Raw genomic sequence first — 21,490 nt, forward strand, 5'->3', positions numbered from 1 at the left:
GTATGAGAGAGAGAGAATGTGTGCGTGCATGTTCATGTGCCTATGTGTGTGTGTGTATGTGTGAGAATATGTGTGTGCCTGTGTGTGTGTGAGAATGTGTGTGTGTCTGTGCATGTGCCTGTGTGTTTGTGTGTGTGTGTTCGTGTGTGTGTGTGTGTGTGTGTGTGTGTTTGTGTGTGTGTGTTCGTGTGTGTGTAGGTCAGAAGACAACCTGAGGAAACCAGTTCTCTCCTCCGCCATGTGGATTCTGGGGATCAAATTCAGCTCTCAGGACTTGGCAACAGATGCCTTTATACACTGAGCCATCTCACTGGCCTCTTCAAACATTTTACAGTCGTGTGTCTGGGGGATCCAATGAGCACACGGAGAGACATCAGTTCCAGAGTTTCAAAGACAGTTGCACACCAGACAACACAACCCATTCCAGTGTTGGGAACAGCTGCAGCGTCAGACACCTACGTAACACCTACTCAGTGTCCACTCCTACCTTGGCTAGTGAGTCAGATCCAAGACCAAGTTGACAACAATCCCACTAACCAAGTTTCCAATTTGATTCTCTCAGAGATGCGGTTGACCCTCCGACAGCTCAGAACCCTGAGAAGTGAGCGGAAACTTCAGGACGTTTCTAGGAAAGTTCTTCATTTCCTGACGAAAGGGGACAACTGTCACTCCATACTCTCCTCTTTGTGATGTCTCATTGCCTGCTCACTAGTGTGCATTACACTGTGGCTGACCTGACGTGAGAAATTGAGAGGGGCTAGAATTACCTAACCCTGTAAACATTCCAGACACTGTCATAGACTTTAATGTCACCTGCTTTAAAATAGCTCCAGGCATTTTTGCAAGAGGTTCACCAGAGACTCAGCCACATGGGCAGGGCTTCTGTGTTTCCGAGGGACTGCAAACCTCTGAACTGGTCTAGTGGGCCTCCTGAACCCCTTTTGAACCAGACCCTGTCATCTAAGACAGGAAGAACAGGCAAACACATAGGGTTAAAAGAGAAAAAAAATTTTTTTTTCTCTAGGGTTTTTAAGCCAAATCCTGAGGTTAAGACTTGTTAGAGGGGCCCACCTGCTCTCCCTCTAAGTAGATAAAAGACTCCATCCACTATTACCCCTCCTACTCCCCCCACCCCAAACCCTATAATTAAAAAGGCTCTTTTCAGGCGGGGATACAATTCAAGCACCATCATTATGAAAACCCTGCCTGGTTTCTGTGGTTACTGACAACCCCCTTTGTGTAGATCTCATTAAATCAAACCAAGGATTCCTGATTTGGGGGTGTGTGTGCGTGATAATTTCCAGGAAGAAAAAGCTCTGTTGATCGAAGAAATAATGTTGCAAATACAGGTATGACACCACTTTGTATTAGAAAGTAATATTATTTCTCTTCCTGGAGCTGCTAGCAAATCAACCATGAGAAATGGATAATGGTTTTTGTCACCATGCCCTTTCTCTGTCCCGGCCATATTCTCTGTCACCACTGAAAGGGAGACACATGGCTTTCTCTGAAAAGCTATTTTTTTTTTTTTTGTCAGACCTTTACGGAGACAAATGGAACTCTATTTTCATCCTATACATCTTGGGTTGTTAGGAATAATCTACTTCCCATAGATAGAGAAAATGATTCTTAGTCAAGCTGTAACCAATAGCAGGTTTTCCTTAAACCTTGGAAAGTAAAATGTGGCCGGTAAATGGGGTCCAGAAGGTAAAGGCTCTTAACTGGATGAGCTGAATCCTAGCCCTGGTACTCACACGGTGGAGGGAGAGAACTGTCCTCTAGTTGTGCACTGTACACACACACACACACACACACACAGAGGGAGGGGGGAGAGAGAGAGAGAGGGGAGGGAGGAGAGAGGGAGGGAGGAAGGGAGGGAAGGAGGGAAGGAGGGAGGGAGAGAGAGAGAGAGAGAGAGAGAGAGAGAGAGAGAGAGAGAGAGGTATTAATGCACGCACTTGCACAAAATAAAATGTAATGTGAACTTTTAAATTGACATAACAGTGAGATTAATCTTGGGCTAGCCGCTAGGATATTTTCCCCATCTTAAATTTTGCCATTTTTAAATTCCTTGTGTTGTTTTTCTTGTCTCTGAGACTAAGCACCCGGCAGAAGAGCTTAAGCGAGGAACAGTTTATTTCGGCTCATGGTTCAGGAGAAGCAGTCTGCTCTGTTTCAGGAAGGGAGCGAGGCGCTGGGACTGTGCCATCCTTTGGCAGCAGAGCTCAGGGAACAGATTGTTTATGTATTGGTGCTACAGACAGGATACAGAAAGCTCAAACTGAAACTGCAGTCAGATACAATTTAACGGATGAGACCTGCCCCCTGGGCGATCTAGGTAGGTCCAGTGTTCCCGTTTCCATGACCATCCAAAGCGCTGCCGCCAGCTTGGGACCATCTTGTGAAGTATGTGCCACATTCAAACAAAAAGCTAGTGGTGCTGGTGGCACACACTTTTAATCCCAGTACTTGGGAGACGGAGGCTGTTGGATCTTTGTGAGTTCGAGGCCAGCCTGGTCCACAAAGTAGCCAGGGCTACACAGAGTAATCCTCTTCCAAACAAACAAACAAAACAAACAAACAAACAAACCAACAAGAACAAACAAAAAGCTGGACCTGACATGGTGGTGTATGCCTTTAAACACAGCACTCTGGGGTAGAAGCCAGAGGATCTCTGTGAGTTCACCGCCATCCTGTTTTGCCCATTGAGCTTCCAGACAGCCTGGACAACATAGAGAGACGGTCTCAAAAAACCAAACCAAACCAACAACCAACAACCAAAAAAGCAAAAACAAACCAAAACAACAACAAAGCCCATAAAAGTCCCTGTACAAAGTCTTCTCTTCTCCCCTTATTTAGTTAACTAGAAGATATAATGGCTTCCGACCTTTCCTTACCATAAAATTCCCAAATGTTCTCTGGGACCATTCTGCCTGCTTCTGGCAGAGCATGCTGCTTTGAGCCAATCTGAGCATTCTGGTCTCTTTGAGTCTTTGCTCTCTTGAATCAGGGCTCTTTCTCGCTAGAAAAATCCTGTTTGGGGATGATGGGTGGGGCTGGGAACAGAGCTCAGGGGTAGAGCATTTGCCTACTGTCAGTGAGACCCTGAATTTGGTCCCCAAGCCCTGAGGCCGAGGCTGAGGGGATGCCAGGTATGATGATGGTTTTCATCCACGATCATTTTAGCACTTGGGAAGCTGAGGCAGGAGGATTGCAAAGAGTTCAAGACCGGCTTGGGGTACACAGTGAGTTTCATTGGCTACAGGGTAAAACACTATAACACACACACACACACACACTCACAGACACACACACACTCACACAAGCAGACACACACATACACACACACTCAAAGACACACACACTCACAGACACACACACACTCACACACGCAGACACACACACTCACACTCAGACACACACACACTCAAAGACACACACTCACAGACACACACACTCAAAGACACACTCACAGACACACACACTCACACAAGCAGACACACACACGTACACACACACACTCAAAGACACACACACTCACAGACACATACTCACACACAGACACACACACTCACAGACACACACACAGACACTCACACACTCACAGACACACACAGACACACACACATACACACACACTCACAGACACACACACAGACACACACACTCACACACAGACACACACACACTCAGACACACACACACACACACACACAAAGTGTGCATATTTTACTGAGCACATTATTACAGAACCCTGTTTCCTGTCAGGACACGGTCCTCTGTGCGAGAATTCTGAGCTTGTGAGGAACTCCAAGTAAACCAGACGATACTCTTGCCACCTCTTCTCCTACACAACATGGGTTTGCTCTCTCTCGGCTGTGCTTTCACACCCCTCCCGGGTATAACAGACAGGAGTGGATATCCTTCAGATCACCCATCACCTTCCCCGTTTTTTATTCAGAATGTTTTTTCCAAGCACAGTTGTCCTCACGTGCTCGCCTAAACTCACATGACCTTGCCCTTGTGACTGTATAACATGAACTTAAGTGAACTTTGCTCACATGGCCTTGCCTAACCCTCAGAACACCCTTGGAGCATAAATGACCTGATGCCCTCCATAAAGATAACTATTGCATTAGACTTTAATATGACTCATTTTTTAAGCTCCACTCTTCCAGGTTCATGCCACCAACAGACCAGTAACAGATTCCCTATCTATCTGTTTATTTATATTTATTTAATTCTGTTTGTCTGAGTTTTTGCCTGCTGTGTATGTTGGTAAACCGTATACTATGCAGGACCCAGGTAGCCAGAAGGGGCATCAGATCCCCTTGGAAGCGGCTTTACAGAGAGTTGTGAGCTGCCAGGTAGGTAGGTAGGTGCTGAGAACAGAACCTAGCTCGCCTGCCGGGGCCACAACTGCGCTTAAAAGCTGAGCCATGTCTCAGGCTGACTGGAACTCACTGTGTAGTCCTGGCTAGATTGGAATCTGCAACTATGGCTGGAAGGACAAATGCAGGCCAGCGTGCGTACAGCTTGCTGCTTCCCTGGTCTTTCCTGGGAAGTATGTTGCAATGTGTCCTGTTTCTAGGTGGCCCACAACCCTAGCACCACACTTAGCCTAAATGCCCTGTGGTGGACACAGCCTCACACTCCATCATAGGGAGAGTCTAGGAGTACAAAGCCAAGAGTATGGACCAGAGCTGCACACCCACCCTTCTAGGACTTGGGAACTAGAGATCAGCACGAACTGACACAGTGAGACACTGCCTTTTAAGAAGGAAAAAATGAGCCAGGTGGTGGTGGCATAGGCCTTACTTAGATAGAGGCCAGCCTGGTCTACAAAGTAGTTGCTGGGAACTGAACTCAGGACCTCTGGAAGAACAGCCAGTGCTCTTAACCACTGAGCCATCTCTCCAGCCCTACAGAGTGAGTTCTAAGATAGTCAGGGTTACACGGAAAAACCTTACCTCGAAAAACATAAATAGATAGATAGGTAGATAGATAGATAGATAGATAGATAGATAGATAGATAGATAGATAGATAGATAGATAAATCTCTTTTTAAAGCATCCCCCAACACTTGTGAGGCCGAGGCAGGTGGATCTCTGTAATTTTGTGACCAGTCTGCTCTAGAAAATGCACGTCCAAGCTGAACCTTGAACCTTATGCTAAGACTGTCTCAAAAATGAAATAAAGTAAAAGTACACACACACACACACACACACACACACACACACACACACACACACACACACACACACAAAACTAGATGCCTGAGAATCTGCAGCTGTTGAAACCTGATCGTTTATACTTTGCAGAAGGCTAGCCTCCTGGGAGAGTCATCTTCTAACAGATAAATAAAGCAAGCTTTTAACTCATGAACCAGAAATATCTTCTCCCTGAATAAGAGGGTGAAGACCTAGGAAGACATTTGGAAGCTTAGGACTGGAGGGGGAGAGCCTGTAGGACAAAGGGAGGGGGAGCGGAGGGGGAGCGGAGGGGGACCAGAGCAGGGTTGCAGGAGCACATCCTCCTGTGAGACTGTTGGTGATTAGCCCAGGAGCAATGAATATTTATGAGGGAGGCACTGATTATTTTTCAAGGCTTCATTTGAATAATCATGAATATGTCTCCATGCATTTGCACCTGACAGGATGGTTTTGTCTTTAAAGAGCCAGGGAGAGAGAAGGAGCAGGGAGACCGAGAGAATGCAGTGGGATCACGACCCCGCTAGACACCTTTATCTAGTCCTGCCCTCAAGTAGGCAGAAAAAAAAAATATCTAAAATCCCATGCTCGGTGTCAAATGATGCATAAGTGGGAACTGAGGTTCCTTCTGCACCTCTTCTGCCCTGGAAGACAAGGGCACCGAGATGCTGAGTCTTCCAATTCAGTCATTATGGTTTCCAAGCTGATGAGACATATGAATTTCAAGGATGCTACACGCCTTTTCCAAGGTCACAAGGCTATGTGATGTGAGGCAAGGCCACTGCTCAGGTCTCTTCCAAGGGACTGGGTTGAGCATGTCCCCTCTGCTGTGGGTCAATGCTGGCCTTTGTCCAGGCTCCTGTCACAATTAGTAACGTGCTGCCTGCCCCTGGCACACTCAATAGTAGAACTGAGGTTTGTTCAGTGGTTTGAGGAAAGAACCATTTATTCCTTTCACCCTCCGTCCTCTATTTAGCTTACTTGTAGCTGTCTGTGTACAAAACAGTCGACAAAAGCAGCTTACATAAGAAGACATGACGACAGGACCAGGAGGCAGTTAGTCTCATTGTACCCGAAGTTGAGAAGCAGAGCGAGGTGAGTGCTACTGTTGAGCTGGCTTTCCTCCTCTTTATTCAGTCTGTGAGGCGTCCCCCCCCCCCCCCCGCCCCTGAGAGGGGACCATTCACATTCAGGGCACATCTTCCCTAGGCACGTTCTGGAAACAGAGATATAGCCGGAAATGGGTTACCCTCGTCATTCTGTATCCTATCAAGTTGTCAATCAGGATTAAGGATCTCAGGTACCAATGAGGGGTGATAGATGTTTTGAAAGGATCGATGCCAGGAGGGCAGGGTAACGTAGTCAAGGAAGGCGGGAGATGGGAGCATGACTGTGTTTCCCGTGTGAGCTGTTCCGTGGGAGGGAGCAGCTGAGGGCAGAGGAGGAGAACTTCAGTCTGTACGTACTGTAAAGGAAGGCAGTTGAGAAACCATCCCACAAAAAGCATAAGCCAGAAGGAAACCAACTTAGTTATTTTCTACGCAACATCCGGGCATTATTTTTTTGGGGTGGGGGCATGCCCAGACAAGGCGAGACTGTCTAGCCAGTGTGAATCCAAACCCTGTTCTAGCCTTTCTTGGAGCTGCTGATGTTGGGCAAGCCCAGGAGCCTTCCAGGGCTCTCAACCCCATCCCGCGCTAGGCTGAAAGGCAAGGAGGGGTGTAGGCTAAGGCCTAGGGCAGATGCTGCACAACACGTGGGAGCTATTATTAGGCAATCCCTATGGGCGGATGAGAATGGTAATGGACCTGCCCGCTCTACCGGAACTGAAGTGGGGGAGGCAGGCGAGTGAGTCAGCTGTCTTTGCATCCTTCCTGTGTCAGGCCACACCTGCCACAGCAGCCAGCCGGGGGCCCCTCCTGCCTGGGAAAGTTCTACTTAGCAAAATTCCAACCCTGAGTTTGTTAACCCATCCCCCTCTTCTGATTTGCCAGTCCTTACTGTGGCTATGGTGATACCTTCAATTACATCACTTGTCTACTTTTACTCGGCCAATGGGCTTTGTCTTTTAAGGGAACTTTGGCTTTCATGGGCCTCGCACGCACACTAAGTGGTTTTTGTGTTTAGCAATTCACCCGCAAGGAGCCAAATTTCCAACCTTGTCTCTGAGTGTGTTCCTTTGTGGGTATCTCAGTCTAGATGACCCTAATCTTGGATCATCTGGCGTTCAGGGTATTTGAGGGTTTGATCTTAGGTCAATTTGTTTTCACCTGAAAAAAGTTGTATCTCGTCTTTCTGAACTATGAACTGTGTGCTTAGTGCATCAACGTAAGAGTTCACAAGATGCTGACCATGGTGGTGTGTGCCTTTAATCCCAGCATTTGACAGGCAAGACAGATCTCTGTGAGGTTTGAGGCCAGCCTGGTCAACATAGTGAGTTCCAGGACAGCCAGAATTACATAGCGAGGCTCTGTCTCAAACAAACAAACAAACAAACAAACAAACAAACAAACAGAGTCCATGAAACACTCCTGGAAGAAGTGAGTGAAGCCCCCTGGAGAGCACCACTGTGCATCCTTGAGCACCACAGTGAATACTGGATCATAAGACCTTCCGATGCTGTCATCAAGATGGGTGAGTCTCGCATCACGAGTGACTGTGGTTATCGTTAACAGATTCCAGACACTCTGCAAGTCAGAGGACAACTTTCAGGAGTTGGTTCTTGCCTCCTACCTTTTCGTGAGGCAGGGTTTCCCTCGTTTCCACCAAGCACTCCAGGCAGGCTAGCTGGCCTGAGAGCTCGCATCTAGTTCTCCTGTCTCCACCTCCCATCTCAGTTCAGAAGCGCTGGGATTACGGGTGTATGGATGTACTTCTGTGTTTTTATTTGGATTCTGAGAATCTGAATTCAATCCATCAGTCTTGTTAGGTAAGCACTTTTACCTGCTACGCCATCTCCCTGGCCCCCTGTTACCTTTCTTGCTTGTTTGTTGCTTGAGACTGGATCTCTGGAATTACAGACTGCTCTGTAGCTAAGAAAGACCTTGAAACCCTGAGCATCTTGCCTTTATCTCTCACGTGCTAGCTAGCCTGCCCTGAGCCTGAGGCTTTTTCATTTTGTTTGGGTTTGGGCTTTTTGTTTGTTTGTGTATGGCTGTATGTGTGGGGATATATATATATATGTATCATAGGTATACGTTGTGTGTGGGCATGAATACATGTGAAAATGTTCACACAGGTGAGTGTGCTAGTGTGTGTGTGGCTATCAGAGGATAACCTCTGGTGTCTGATAACCACCCATCCAACGGTGTCTGTACTTGTCTCTTTGTTTGGAAAAGTGTCTCTTTTGTGGATTCTCCTTTCGGCATCTCCCATCACCACAGATGAGCTAGGATTACAGATAGTCCTGTGCCCAACTTTTGTTTGTTTTTTCTTTCTTTCTTTTCTTTTCTTTTTTTTTCTTCGGAGCTGGGGACCGAACTCAGGGCCTTGCGCATGCTAGGCAAGCGCTCTACCACTGAGCTAAATCCCCACCCCCACCCCCCCCCCCCCCCCCGTGCCCAACTTTTACATAGCTTCTGGGTCTTCATGTTGGCATGGCTTTACCCATTGAGCCATCTCCCTGGGCCTGGCTTTGCTTTTTCTTTTTTTCTTTCTTTCTTTTTTTTTTTTTGGTTCTTTTTTTCCGGAGCTGGGGACCGAACCCAGGGCCTTGCGCTTCCTAGGCAAGCGCTCTACCACTGAGCTAAATCCCCAACCCCTGGTTTTTCTTTTTAAGTGTTATTATATCTATTTGTATCACGAACAAGTTCACTTATCAGAGGGCACTCGGAGTGCCACAAAACACGTGGAGGTCAGCGGAGAACTTGGGGGAGTTGGTTCTCTTTCTACCACATAAAGTTCAAACTCAAGTGGTTAGGGTAGGCGGCACATGCGTGCCCTCACCCCCTGAACCACACTGACTCTGGTTCTGGTTTGTTAGAGCATTTCTTCTAGCCCAGGAACTCCTGCTTTTCCTGCCCTCACCTTTCTGAGTGCTGGGATTTCAGACCCATGCTACTGTTGGGAAAAGAATGCTTGCATTCTCTCTCTCTCTCTCTCTCTCTCTCTCTCTCTCTCTCTCTCTCTCTCTCTGTCTCTGTCTCTGTCTCTCTGTCTCTGCCTCTCTGTCTCTCTCAGCATCCCAAAAAGAAACACACAAAGGGAAAGTAATTCAGCAAGGCAATTTCTTTTTTGCAAAATGGGTCCACCACAACACAAGCTGAGCGAGTGTGCACATACATCCAAAATGGCTTCTGTTTTCATTCTTGCTATAGATGGTAAATTCGTTTCATTTACCATTGGTGAGAGCTGAAGTTTATAATCAGATGGGAATGGCTAGTCAGCACAAAGGGGAAGGGAGTTCCAGAAATATAAGCTAGAAATAGAAAACAGTGTATTTCATACCACCATGGTTCTTTTGGGTTTTGAAGGGTGAACTAGGTCCACATAGAGGTTAGACTCTATGAAGAATAGAGATGGATTAGCCAATCCTAGTGGTCCCAAATAAACACTACAAGCTGGAAAGGAGGAAGGAGTGTTAATGCAGCATCTGAGAAGAGCTAACCCAGTGAGAAGGTGTTGGGAATTTCTGGGAAGAAGCTCCACATTGTATCGCTGAGCTATTATCCGCGGGTCTTCTCAGAGACCTTTTAAAGACAAGACCTCGCTAAGTTGCCTCAGACGGACTTGATTGAAATCACTCTGTAGCCCAGAAAAGCATTGAACTTGTGCATTAGCCTATGAAATAATTACAGTTCCGAGCAGCCATCGATTTGACTGACTCAAGGCTTTTAGAGCTAGAGATTCAAATTCAGGAAGAGATGTGGAACCGTGCTTCTTCCTGTTCAACACCATTGTTATGGATTCATGCTTGAGACATGTACTATGTACATGTACTGGGGAGGCAGAGGCAGACTGAACTCTAAGTTTGAGTTCCGCTTGGCCTACAGAGCGAGTTCTAGGACAGCCAGGACTATACAGAGAAACCTTGTCTGGGGAGATATCTGCTGTCTTAGTTTCTTTTTCTGTTGTTTGGTAAAATATCTTGACAAACACAGCTTAAATGAAAATGATTTTAGTTCACAGTTGAAGGGTGTATTCTATTAGGGTGGTTAAGGCAAGGCATCAGGAGCTTGAGACAAGTGGTCACATGACATCCACAACCAGGAAACAGAGGGTGATAAACACAAGCTGTTGCTCAGCTTCCTTTCTCTATATATGCAGTCCAGGGAATGATGCCGCCCACAGTGGACCAGTTGTTCTACGTCTACTAACATAAGATAATCTCTTGAATACTTGTCTAGAGGCCCATCTCCTAAGTGATTATAAATTCTGTCAAGTTGACAGTTAACTCTAGCTATCACAGTGAGTGTCCTGTTGCCTTAACAGAACCCTTGAGACAGAGAAACTTATAAAGAAAAAAGGCCTTTAGATCACAGTTCTTGACAGAGTAGCTATGTCAGCTTGACTTCGGATAAGAATCTTCTGTTGCTCCATGCATGCTGGGAAATTCGACGGGAGTGCAGTGCAAAAAAGAGGAAGATAAAAGGGGCCAGACTGCTTTCTTGAAAACTAATTCACTCTTGTAGGAAACACAACAGTTAGTCACTTATAAGGACATGGGAGAGGCAGAGGGAGGAAGAGCTCTGTGAGTTTGAGACTAACCTGGTCTACACATTAAGTTCCAGGAGAGGGGAAAAGAAATAGAGAAGTAATAATATAATGGGCAGAAATTAATAGATTTACAACAGGGCTAGTGAAAAATAGCCCAGTGTATGGAACATCTAAACTATGTATAGTTCTAACTGACCTGCTCATCTCTGTTTGCTTGTTTGGTTTGGTTTTTTAAATTACTTATTTATTTTATGTATATAGTACATAGTAGCTGTCTTCAGACACACCAGAAGAGGGCGTCAGATCTCATTACAGATGATTGTGAGCCACCGTGTGGTTTCTGGGATTTGAACTCAGGACCTCTGGAAGAGCAGTCAGTGCTCTTAACCACTGAGCCATCTCTCCAGCCTGTTTGTTTTGTTTTGTTTTGTTTTTTGAGACAGAGTTTCTTTGTGTGAAGCTGTGGATGTCCTGAAACTCACTATGTAGCCCAGGTTGGCCTTGAACTCACAGTGATATGCCAGCTTCTGCCTCCTAAGTCCTCGGACGGACTGAAGACAAGTGCTAGCACTGTTGACATTTTATGTTTGTCCTGGGGGAGTTCAGTCACAGTGGGACTAGAATTTTGAAATCTTCTTTTTCTTTTCCTTTTTCCACACAGGGTCTATGTAGCTCTGGCTGTCTTGGAACTCATGTAGACCAGGCTAGCCTCCAACTTAAAGAGATCCTCCTGCCTCTGCCTCCTGAGTTCTGGGATTAAAGATATGCACCTTTAATGGAGGCCAAAGAGGATACCGGGTTCCCTGGAAATGGAATCACGGACAGTTTAGAGCCACAGTGTGACACTGTGGTTGAGGATTGAACCCAGATCCTCTGCAAGAACAGCCAGGGCTCTTAACCAATGAGCCATCTCTTCAGCCCCTTAAAGGAGATTTTTTTTCAGGAAAAAAAAAATCACAGCATACATGGCCCTTATTTTTGTGAAGGCTGATGTTGTGTAGTGTCCCCCTCTCCTCCCAACTACAGCAATGGAAGAACAAGAAGAGAACTTGGCTTCCTTCTGGGTGGAGACTTAATTCACACGATAGCAAGAAGCTAATGAATCAAAGGTGCAACTCGGGGGTGTCTCTTGGGCTCCCTGCCTTGGGGAAAGTGGTCATGAGAAGAATTTACTCAGCTGGATGAATTCCCATGAAGGATTGGGTGAGGATTCCAAAATTCCCCCTAAGATAGGAACCCCAGCTAACAATATGCAGTTGTCCAAACACTGGATGAGGCTGTCCTGGCTACCACCCCAACGCACACAAGTGTTTTATAAGTTAGCTGTAGAGCACAGTAGCAAACGGTCACAGCTCTGTTTCATGGCTTGGAAGACAGTGCAGAAATGCAGTGGTTTTAGGTGAGAAGTCCAGCAGGGCAAGATGGAAGAGGGAAGGGGTATCAAGGACATGTTCATGGCCAATTTCCTGGCTCTATTCTGGTGTGTGTTGGTAGGATTGGAAAGTTCTTTGACTCAGTTGTTTGGCATGTTCTGGTGATAGACCAGAAAGCAATGGTTATATGTCCTCGGGAATCGCCATGACAATTGGGAGATTTCTGAGGAGGCATGGGAGGGTAGACAGGAGTGTGGCATAGATGGCCTGGTTGTGGCTGATACCTCAGTCAGCCTGCATTGCTTTCTGAATTCTGCCTTTGATCCTCAGCAGTTGTGAGTGCTTACCATGGGCAAAGGCTGACAAGGCCGAACACTAGAGGATGGTGATTTACGGTAGCGGATCCTGCAGACCATGTCAGTGCCCTCACAGGGTTTGCCTTCACATGGGCGAGAAAGGAACGAAACACAAACTATTTCTAGGGTTCCCGTGCTTAACTAAAAACAAACAACAAAAACCTAAGATGACCATTTCGATCTGAATTACGAATCAACAGTAAGTGATTTCTCAGGATCAGTATGTTCAGTTTGAGACAAGGTCTCCTGTCGTTCTGCTGGCCTTAAAGGACTGTGCAGCCAAGGATAACCTTGAACTCCTGGTCCTCCTGCCTTTACCTGCCTTCATAGGGATAGGCTACCACACTCAGGTTATGTGGTGCTGGAAATTGAACCAGGAGCTTTGGACATGCTAAGCAAACACTGTACAAACTGAGTTACATCCAGCTCTTGAGTGCTCGGATAAATGTATATATGTCACCAAGCCCAGCCTCTTGTTCTGTCTGGCTTTGTTGTGCAATGCTTGGCCCCTGAACCTCTTCTCATTCTCAACCCACATTTAATATATAAATGTTGGTTGCTTAGGGGATATTCGATGAAGGACAGTTGGGCGAAAAGTGTATGACTGTTAAGGAGTCACTATGAAAACTCAAGGAGATTTCTGGATATAGTGGCCTTTAGTCCTAGCACTCAGGAGGCGGAAGTAGGCAGATCTCTGTGAGTTCAAGGCTAGCCTGACCTACTGACCGGGGCTCAAACAAAAACAAACAAAACTCAGATGGGGAAAATGGTTTAAGACACATTGACTAGAGGCTAGGTGTGGTGACACCTTTAATCCCAGCATTTGGGAGGCAGGCAGAGGGAGGTGGTATCTCTGAGTTCAAGGCTAGCCTGGTCTACAGCATGAGTTCCAGGACTACACAGAGAAACCCTGTCTTGAAAAACAAACCAACAAACCCGACATTGACTTGGTGGGGAACAGGGCAAAGGCGTTAAAGAAGCTCCAAGAAGGAGTGTGCTGTCCCCTTGAGTGTAGAGGGCGTTGGAAGAGATGGGAAGAACAGTGTGTGGATGACCTTGAATGATGGGTGGTGATGGACCTCCTGCCTGGGGTGGGGGAGGAGGGGCTGGGGGGGTGGGCACACATGTTCCTTGGTACCTTAACAGTTCAGAATTAGAACAGAGTTCAGATCTAAATATTCAGATTTGGGAGTCATCTGATTGAATCCGAAGCCAAGAGCAAAGGCGTTCCTTTAAGAAGTACAGATTTAGGAATGAAGAGAGCCAAAGATAGAACCTTGAGCAAGATTTGTAGTTCCGAGAGGAATGCAGGAAAGGAGCCAAGCCCGGGCAGGAATAACTTCCCGGAGGGAGGGAATATGCCATAGAGGCTGTGAAAGAGGAGATGTGAGGGGGCTTCTTCGGGCATGCAGTATCTCCCAGATAACAGAGTTATGCCATTTTATCAAGGAAGGAGGCTACCGACAGCCAGCAGGTTACCTCAGGGGCCATGGGTCTGGGCTGTATTCCTTTTTATTAAAATTTTAAAAAAGGTTTTAATCATGTGTAGATGTGTGTATGCCTGTGTGAGTTTGTTCACATGAGTGTGGAGGCCATGGAGGCAGGAAGGACGGTGTTGGATCTCCTAGAGCTGGAGTTGCAGGTGGTGATAGGTGCTTAAAAGGAGACGCAGTACACGCTCTTGACCTCCGAGCAGTCTCATCAGCACCGTGTTCCTCTGAACTTAATTTCTATGTAGAACATAGGCACAGGAAGGGCAAGTTTATAAGGGTAGACGGGTGGGCAGCAACAGCCAGGGCTTTATGAGTATTTCCTCTGCCAATCTTCCCAGGATTCTACCTGGTACGGGATAGGAGTATTTAAGGTAGGGTGGTGAGGACGCCCTATGCAGGTTCTTTTTCCAATAGGTTGTAGTTGAGTCCAGTATAGGGCAAGCATACTCAGAGGTGAGAAGCTGGGCTTGAGGCCTCATGTCTGTAATCCCAACACTTGGGAGGCCGAGGCAGAAGGAGCGGTATGAATTCAAGGACTCTGTTTCATAAAACAAAAATAAACAGCTGGGGGAGTGTAGCTCACGCAGTAGGCAGAATACTTTCCTAGCATGCACGATACCCAGGGTTTGATCCAAGTGCTGTACAAAACCAGGTGTGGTGAGCAACCACACCTATGATCTAGCACTCTGGGGGAGGGGCAGAGGTAGTAACTCTACGACATAATGCGTGCCAGGCCAGACTGGCCTACTTGAGACTCTTTCTTAAGAAAGGAGAAGAGGAGGAAGAAGAAGAAAGGGAAGGAGGCGGAAGAGGAAGAGGGCGGAAGAGGATAACCTGGAAGTCCTTCACACACAGTGAAACCTAGGCTCTTCCGCTGTTCAGAGGCTGTTTGAATGGCTTGTCAGTTACTTTTCCTGGTGCTGGGATGGACTGGTTGATAAAAAGCAGCTAAAGAAAACGAATGACTCTCAGCTGGCTGTCTTCTCACTTTGTCCCACCCTCGGCCCACAAAATGCCATGCTCACACTTAGTGAGTCCTCTTTAGAGACACCCTCACAGATCTATCAACCAAGACACACACTTGTCTTACCAGTTCCACACCACCCCCACCCCCACTCTGCCCCTGTTTCTATCCTTTTTGGGGAGCAAGGGCAGAGCTTTATGAAGTCCAGGCTGGCTTCAAACTCACTGTATAGCTGGGGATTCCACCACCTGCTTCTTCCTCCCAAATGCAGGGATTACAGACGGCCGCCCTTCCTAGTGAGTCTAAGTGAATCTAAGTCAAATTAACAATGAAGATTAACCATCAGATGAGGCTGCGATCGGTCGTCTGGGCATTGTAGGAGAGAAGTTAAAGGTTGGGTTTATTAGGGTAAGTTGACCCATCTTAACTGTGTGTGGTGCCGTTGCAAGGGGTCCTGGGGGCATAAAAAAGAGAAAGTGAGCGGAGTACCAGCTACTCTCTGCCTCCTGCCTCAGGTTCTGCTGCTGTGCTTTCTCCACCATGACAGACTGTGCACTCACACTAAGCCAAGATACCCCCAACCCCAACACCTTTGCTGTAGAAAAGAGATTTTAGAGCCTCACTGGAAGTGCCATGATCCTTAGATATAACTGCAATCTGATGACACCTTGGTGGTAAGACTGCACACAGGGTTGAGACTTGTCTTTTACTGAATGTAAACAGTGTTTCTTGTGAGAGGCCTAGAGAACTGCAGGTTTACCGTTAGGAGAGGAGAAAATGGTTTTACACATGGTTTATCACTGTGTTAACAGAACAGGCCCTCACTGGCTCACCTATAATTCACTCTGTAGAACAGAGTAACTTCAGACTCAGAGATCTGCCTGCCCTCGTCTCCTGAGTGATGGGATGAAGGGTGTGGGCTACTTCTCCTGGCCCTTATGTGTTTTTGAGATAAAGTTTCTTCTTGCACCTGACAAGCCTATCATTTGGCTGGACTGACTGACCACAGAGCCTGAGACCCCCCTGTACCCCATTCCAGCTGCCTTGAGGGTACAGATGTAGGCCCACAGAACCCAGCTTTTCTCTGCGCGTTGGAAACCAAGTCTGGTCCCTCTTGTTTGTGTGGCCGATGAGTACAGACTGAGCTGTTTCCCCTACTCCTTATTACTACGATTTCTAACGTCACCCCAGCTCACAGTTGGACACCGCAGTGGGGGGAGCACCCCAAAACAAAAACAAAACGGTCCAGAAATAGCCAATGTTTCCTTAGAGGAATATAGTTCTTGGTCTTCTGTCTAAGAAGGACCTCAAAATAGACTTCAAATATTTATCTAAAGTTTAGCAGAAAATTCCAAATTATTTGATCATCTTTCATCTTTAAAATGCTTTCAGAGAAGGAGGATGAAAACAAGACAACCTCTGTAGGTGTTAATCTCATGCTGCAGACGACTGCTGTAAAATGTCAAGCTAATTGTGATTGTGTGGAGTTACTGGGAGTGGGTGTATATGTGGAGGGACCCAATGTGACACATAAAGTCATCATCTCTGTCCTTAATCAGTTCTTGTCTCATGATGGCAGAGTCATACAAAATGTATATATCATGTAAAAAAGGCAATCTAGTGGGTCTGGAGAGATGGTTCATCAGTTAAAAGCACTGGCTGTTCTTCCAGAGGACCCAGGATTGATATTTAGCACTCACACGCTTCTTTTTTTTTTTTTTTCAGAGCTGGGGACCGAACCCAGGGCCTTGCGCTTGCTAGGCAAGCGCTCTACCACTGAGCTAAATCCCCAACCCGCACTCACACGCTTCTTATAACCATCTATAACTCCAGTTTCAGGGGATCTAACACCCGCTTTGGGCCTCCAGAGGCGCCAGACCCATACATGGTGCACAGACGTAACACAGACAAAACACACACAAAATAAAATTAAAGAAAAAAGAAAAGCAACTTAGAAGTGAGTGCACGTTAGGGACACTCCTGAGACATACATTTAGACCTAAGGATACACAAGTATTATTTAGACAAATGTGTTCGGAGAGGGCCAGAGACTCTTCCAGAAAGAGGAAAGGATATGTTTAGACTTGACAGCAAATAGACTTACGTAGGTTACATGAAAAAAACAAACACAAAAACATTCACCAAGCCAGGCTCTTACAGCTTAGAGGATGAGGAAATGGAGACCCCATAAATGGGTTGAATGATAGAAGCCCTTCTAAGCCACGTTTAAAATGTCTAGAAGACTGAGGATAAGCAAAGGTCTGAGCAGAGGGATGACAGGATGGGGTCTTTAGGAGTCCTGGAGTATCAAGTGGAGGGTGGTGTGGAAGCTGGCCAGATTGGGGAAGACTTGGTAGTGGCCATCTCTAAACTGATCTGAGCCTAGAGGTTAAGGGGAGGACATGGACCCGGAAGGTAGGCTTGAGATCAGCTGGGTAAGTTAGGGGTGGGGTTTCTTACAGCATTTGGTGATGGTATAGATAAGTTCAAACATTGAGCACTTTGAGTGAGAGCCGCTTCTCCGGATGTACGCTGTGAGGGCCTCGAGCTACGTTTCGTGGAAATAAAGAACCAAACAACCTCTCGATCCCACTTGTGGGGCGGTGTTCAAGGCAGAATTGGACAGTTCACCCCCAGTGTTGTCCACGGGGAAGGGCCTCAGTGGACAGTGCTCTGGAAGGAGATGGCGCTTGGAAAGGAGTTAACTGGAGACAGAGAGCCAAGTCTTTAGCCTCTGTCAGACACACTTGGTCTCTGCTGGGAATGCGTTATACCCTCGGGCCAGGCAATTCCTAAGGACTGTCATTAAACAGAGACAGAGGCAATTTGCAGCGAGGGACTCAGCAGTGAGTGACCAGAAGTGAGAATTCCCAGAATTCCCAGAAGTCTGCTAGAGATGGCTCAGGGGCTAAACGTGCTTGCTGTGTCAGCTGTGTAGCCTAGTCGGAACCCTAGAGCCTACGTAAAAAAACTGGGCATCGTGGTGTGTGTGTGTGTGTGTGTGTGTGTGTGTGTGTGTGTGTGTGTGTGTGTAATGCCAGCACTCCTAGAGGGTGATGGGAGGCTCTGACAGAGGAATGGCCTAGAAGCTTTGAGAGCCAGCTAGCCTGGGGTACACACTACTGCAGCAGAAGTGAGAGACCCTGGCTCAGAAAGGTAGGTAGAAGGGGGAGAAACACACTCCTGAAGGTTGTCCTTTGACCTCTACACATGTGCCATGCGCACTCATGCCTCCTCCTCCTCACACTTTCTCAGTAGCTAAAGGGTAGAGGCGTACACTCTGAAGAGAGCAACAAAGCCCTTCAGCATCCGGCTATTGGCAAAATTGGTTTTAACTGGGGACACATTTGCTTCTAGCTGCCTGAGTATTTATTTACTCAGTTCATGTCAGCTCATGTCATGAGATGTGCAGACACTGTGATCTCTGCAGATGTTGTGGATGGAAGGAGTGGGCAGGATGGTTAAAATGAAGATACAATGTGGTACCAAAGGATGGTCCTCACTGCAGGACGCTCACCCATAGATTCCCTCCAGACCGGAGAGAACAAAGACTCCAAGGCTTGAGCCCTGGGAAGCCTGGCAAAGGCTTTTTACTGTGGCGGTGGTAGAGTGTGTGTGTGTGTGTGTGTGTGTGTGTGTGTGTGTGTGTGTGTGTGATATCAGATTTCTGCTCTTTTCTTAGATTCTTTTCCAGCTTTTTCTCTCTCTCCTCCTAGACTCAATAGCTGGCAACAATATGGGTTCTTGTTAAGGGAGTCAAATGCAAAGGGCCAGAGAAACGTTTACAGTTCTCAACAGAGCTTTCTGTCACCGTTTCTGAAGAGAATTCTTAACTTTCTCTCAAACCCCATATGTCTGGCTCTCTGATTCTTCAAGGTCCAGCTCCTAGACGTCTCCGTCCCCTTTGTCATCCCTTGAGTAAGGCCAGCGTCCTATTATTTATTTACCAGACAGGCAGAGTTAAGAATTAATGGAGTCACTCCTCAGGGCTAGGAAGCCATTTAAACTCCTAGGAGCTCTCTAGGCACTGCCCATTGGGCACCCTCTTTCACCCTGCCCCTCTTTCGGGTCCTCTAGTAAAAAAAAAAAAAAAAAAAAAAAAAAAAAAAAAAAAGGCCTTTGCAGGGTCTGAACTGAAGCTCTGGAAAGGGAAGGTGTTCCCAGGGAAAGTCTGAGATCTGTTTGTCAGTGCAGTTCTGGCTGGTAATGAAACACTGGTAATGACTTCATTTCGGGGTGTGTTTTTGAAAATATATATAAAAAGAAAATCCCCATTTTATCACGTTTGCTGTTCTTAAAAGGAAAGGATTTCCATCCTTCTCATGTGACCACCTCTGCTACGAATCTTTAAATTACTATTCTAGGGTCAAATATTGTAACAATTCCTTATAAAAACATGCTAACAAATGTTACACGTTAAAGTTTGTACAAACTACACAAACCTAGGCCTATCTTGGTTTTGAGCTTTTTTTAAAAAAAAAAGTGCAGCTCGGAACCTTCAGCCGCAATTGAGGAGTTTGTCTGCAAGGCCTTTGATTGTGAGATAAAGAAAGGGCTTTTCTCCACGCCCTTCTCCCTGCAGGAACACACCTTTTGTGTGCTCTGCCTAACAAAGGAATTTCCCAATTTCTGAGTGGAAGGAGGGAAAGTAGAGTGACTACAGGTTTTTACAGATCTGGCTTCCAACCACAAAAGATTAAATAAAAACAAGAAAGCAAAACAAAACAAAAAAACTGGGGACAGTGTACCTGGGGACTCTCAGAAACACTGGAGGAAACACCAAGACATTTGGTGTTGAGCAACTGAAAACAGCAGTAACAAAATCCCAAAGGGACTGGGATTCCTTTAGTTTCTGTTTGGCATGGGAAGGGTATGTTTTCTTTGTCTCGCTCTTATCTACTGGACTCAGATAATAGGTTTACTTCATTCTTGCAGTCACATGACTATTTTATTGTTGCTCCGAGCAGAATGGTATACAAGTTAGCCTTATACAGTTTATTGGAATCCACCTTTTTGTACCGCTTGTTTTGGTAAAGGGGTCGTGCTCCCAACCCCCAACTGTGGAATTCAATGATTTTGCAAAATGGGTTCAAATGGGTGCTTTGTTTTTAACTATCGGTTTATCTGGCTGAGAGGTTTCTCTGAAACCCTCATTGTAAAAAAGAGAAAGGAGAGAGTTTGCTAGAAATTGTTACCTTTTACTCTTTTGGCTGTTTGTAGTTTAAAAGCAGATGCAATGTTAGCGCCTGTCTTTTGTGCCAAATGATGAGTGTGGGCTGTGAAACCAAATCCCCCCGCCAAGGCTTGACCACAACACTAGGCTTTGACAGAGCCTGGTTCACAAAGCCTTTGGCTTTACAAATCCACGGGGCATTTGCACAGCTGGATTCCTAGGACAAGCGAGTTGGACTTCGGTTTAGGGGGTACAACTCTTGTAACAATTTAAATACCGCTTCCCGAAGCTTTCAGAGGTTTGGTGGGGGTGGGGGAGGGGCAAGAGAGCAGTTTAAACATTTAAGATTTCAAACCAACTCACGACCTTCCTATGGTCTCTGCATGACCAAATTCCATATACCGCAACAGGGAGTTAGCCTATCAGGACCTCAGATTAGCAGGTCCTGCCTGTATTCTCTTCAGTGCACATAATTTTTTTTTTACATGCATATTAACATTGGCCTACCTTCAGATGAAGGAAAAGGCTTCCTTTCACATGAAATCAAGCCCAAGTAAGGTTGAAACTCAACACACGGTGTGTTGGGTGGCATTGTTCTCTGGCTCCAAGAAGATGAGAGTTTCAGTTTCATCATTCTGTAACACTGACAGACTGTGATTGGCAGAATCAGCAGACTGACTAGGTCTTCCTAACCCTGTGCAGGTTGGCGTTGGGACTTTGGCGCATCGTGGCATAATCGCAGGTTGAAATGAAAGAACTCTCTCTCTCTCTCTCTCTCTCTCTCTCTCTCTCTCTCTCTCTCTCTCTCTCTCTCGTGTGAGGCAGTTTAAGTCGTTTGCATGAAAAGAATCGTAAAGAGCAAAAGATCTTTTTGCGTTGTATATCCTACGGTGCCCTATCGCAGACAACAATGGCTTCCTTCACGGAAGTTAATGCAAGAGAACACTGAGATTTAACAGGAAAACGTCTCTGTACTTTCTGCAGACATTCACCAGTCTGATCTAAAATAAAACACACGAACACTTCTGCTGGGATTCTTCACTGCTACTCCAGTGGTTGTATTGTCTTCCGAGCACAAGCAAAGAGGAGGGAGGGAGCCTTTTTAGGAGGTAATGGTGGAAGGTTTTTTTTCATACCCTCCATTTTGTCCTACTTCCCGTCAGCACAATTAGCTCGACATGGAGGTTTCTCTTGTTCTTAAAACAACAGCAGCAAAACCCAACCCCTTTCAGTAGTTTGCTCGACTGTGCACAATATGGGTACTAG

The 21,490-nt window shown here is 46.3% G+C and overlaps 1 long non-coding RNA gene across 1 annotated transcript; it reads right to left on the reverse strand.

The window, feature by feature from the left end:
- Nucleotides 1-645: 645 nt before the first annotated feature.
- LOC147999848 (uncharacterized) lies at nt 646-20,820 on the reverse strand. The gene is made up of 3 exons (XR_015642611.1): nt 20,732-20,820; nt 1,755-1,789; nt 646-734 (listed from the first exon to the last, which is right to left on the reverse strand). It is a non-coding gene; the product is annotated as an uncharacterized LOC147999848 (long non-coding RNA).
- Between the last annotated feature and the right edge of the window lie 670 nt (nt 20,821-21,490).

The sequence above is a fragment of the Rattus norvegicus genome, chromosome 18 (genome assembly GCF_021556685.1).
Source record: "Rattus norvegicus strain SHRSP/BbbUtx chromosome 18, alternate assembly SHRSP_T2T, whole genome shotgun sequence".
In the NCBI taxonomy this organism is placed as follows: domain Eukaryota; kingdom Metazoa; phylum Chordata; class Mammalia; order Rodentia; family Muridae; genus Rattus; species Rattus norvegicus.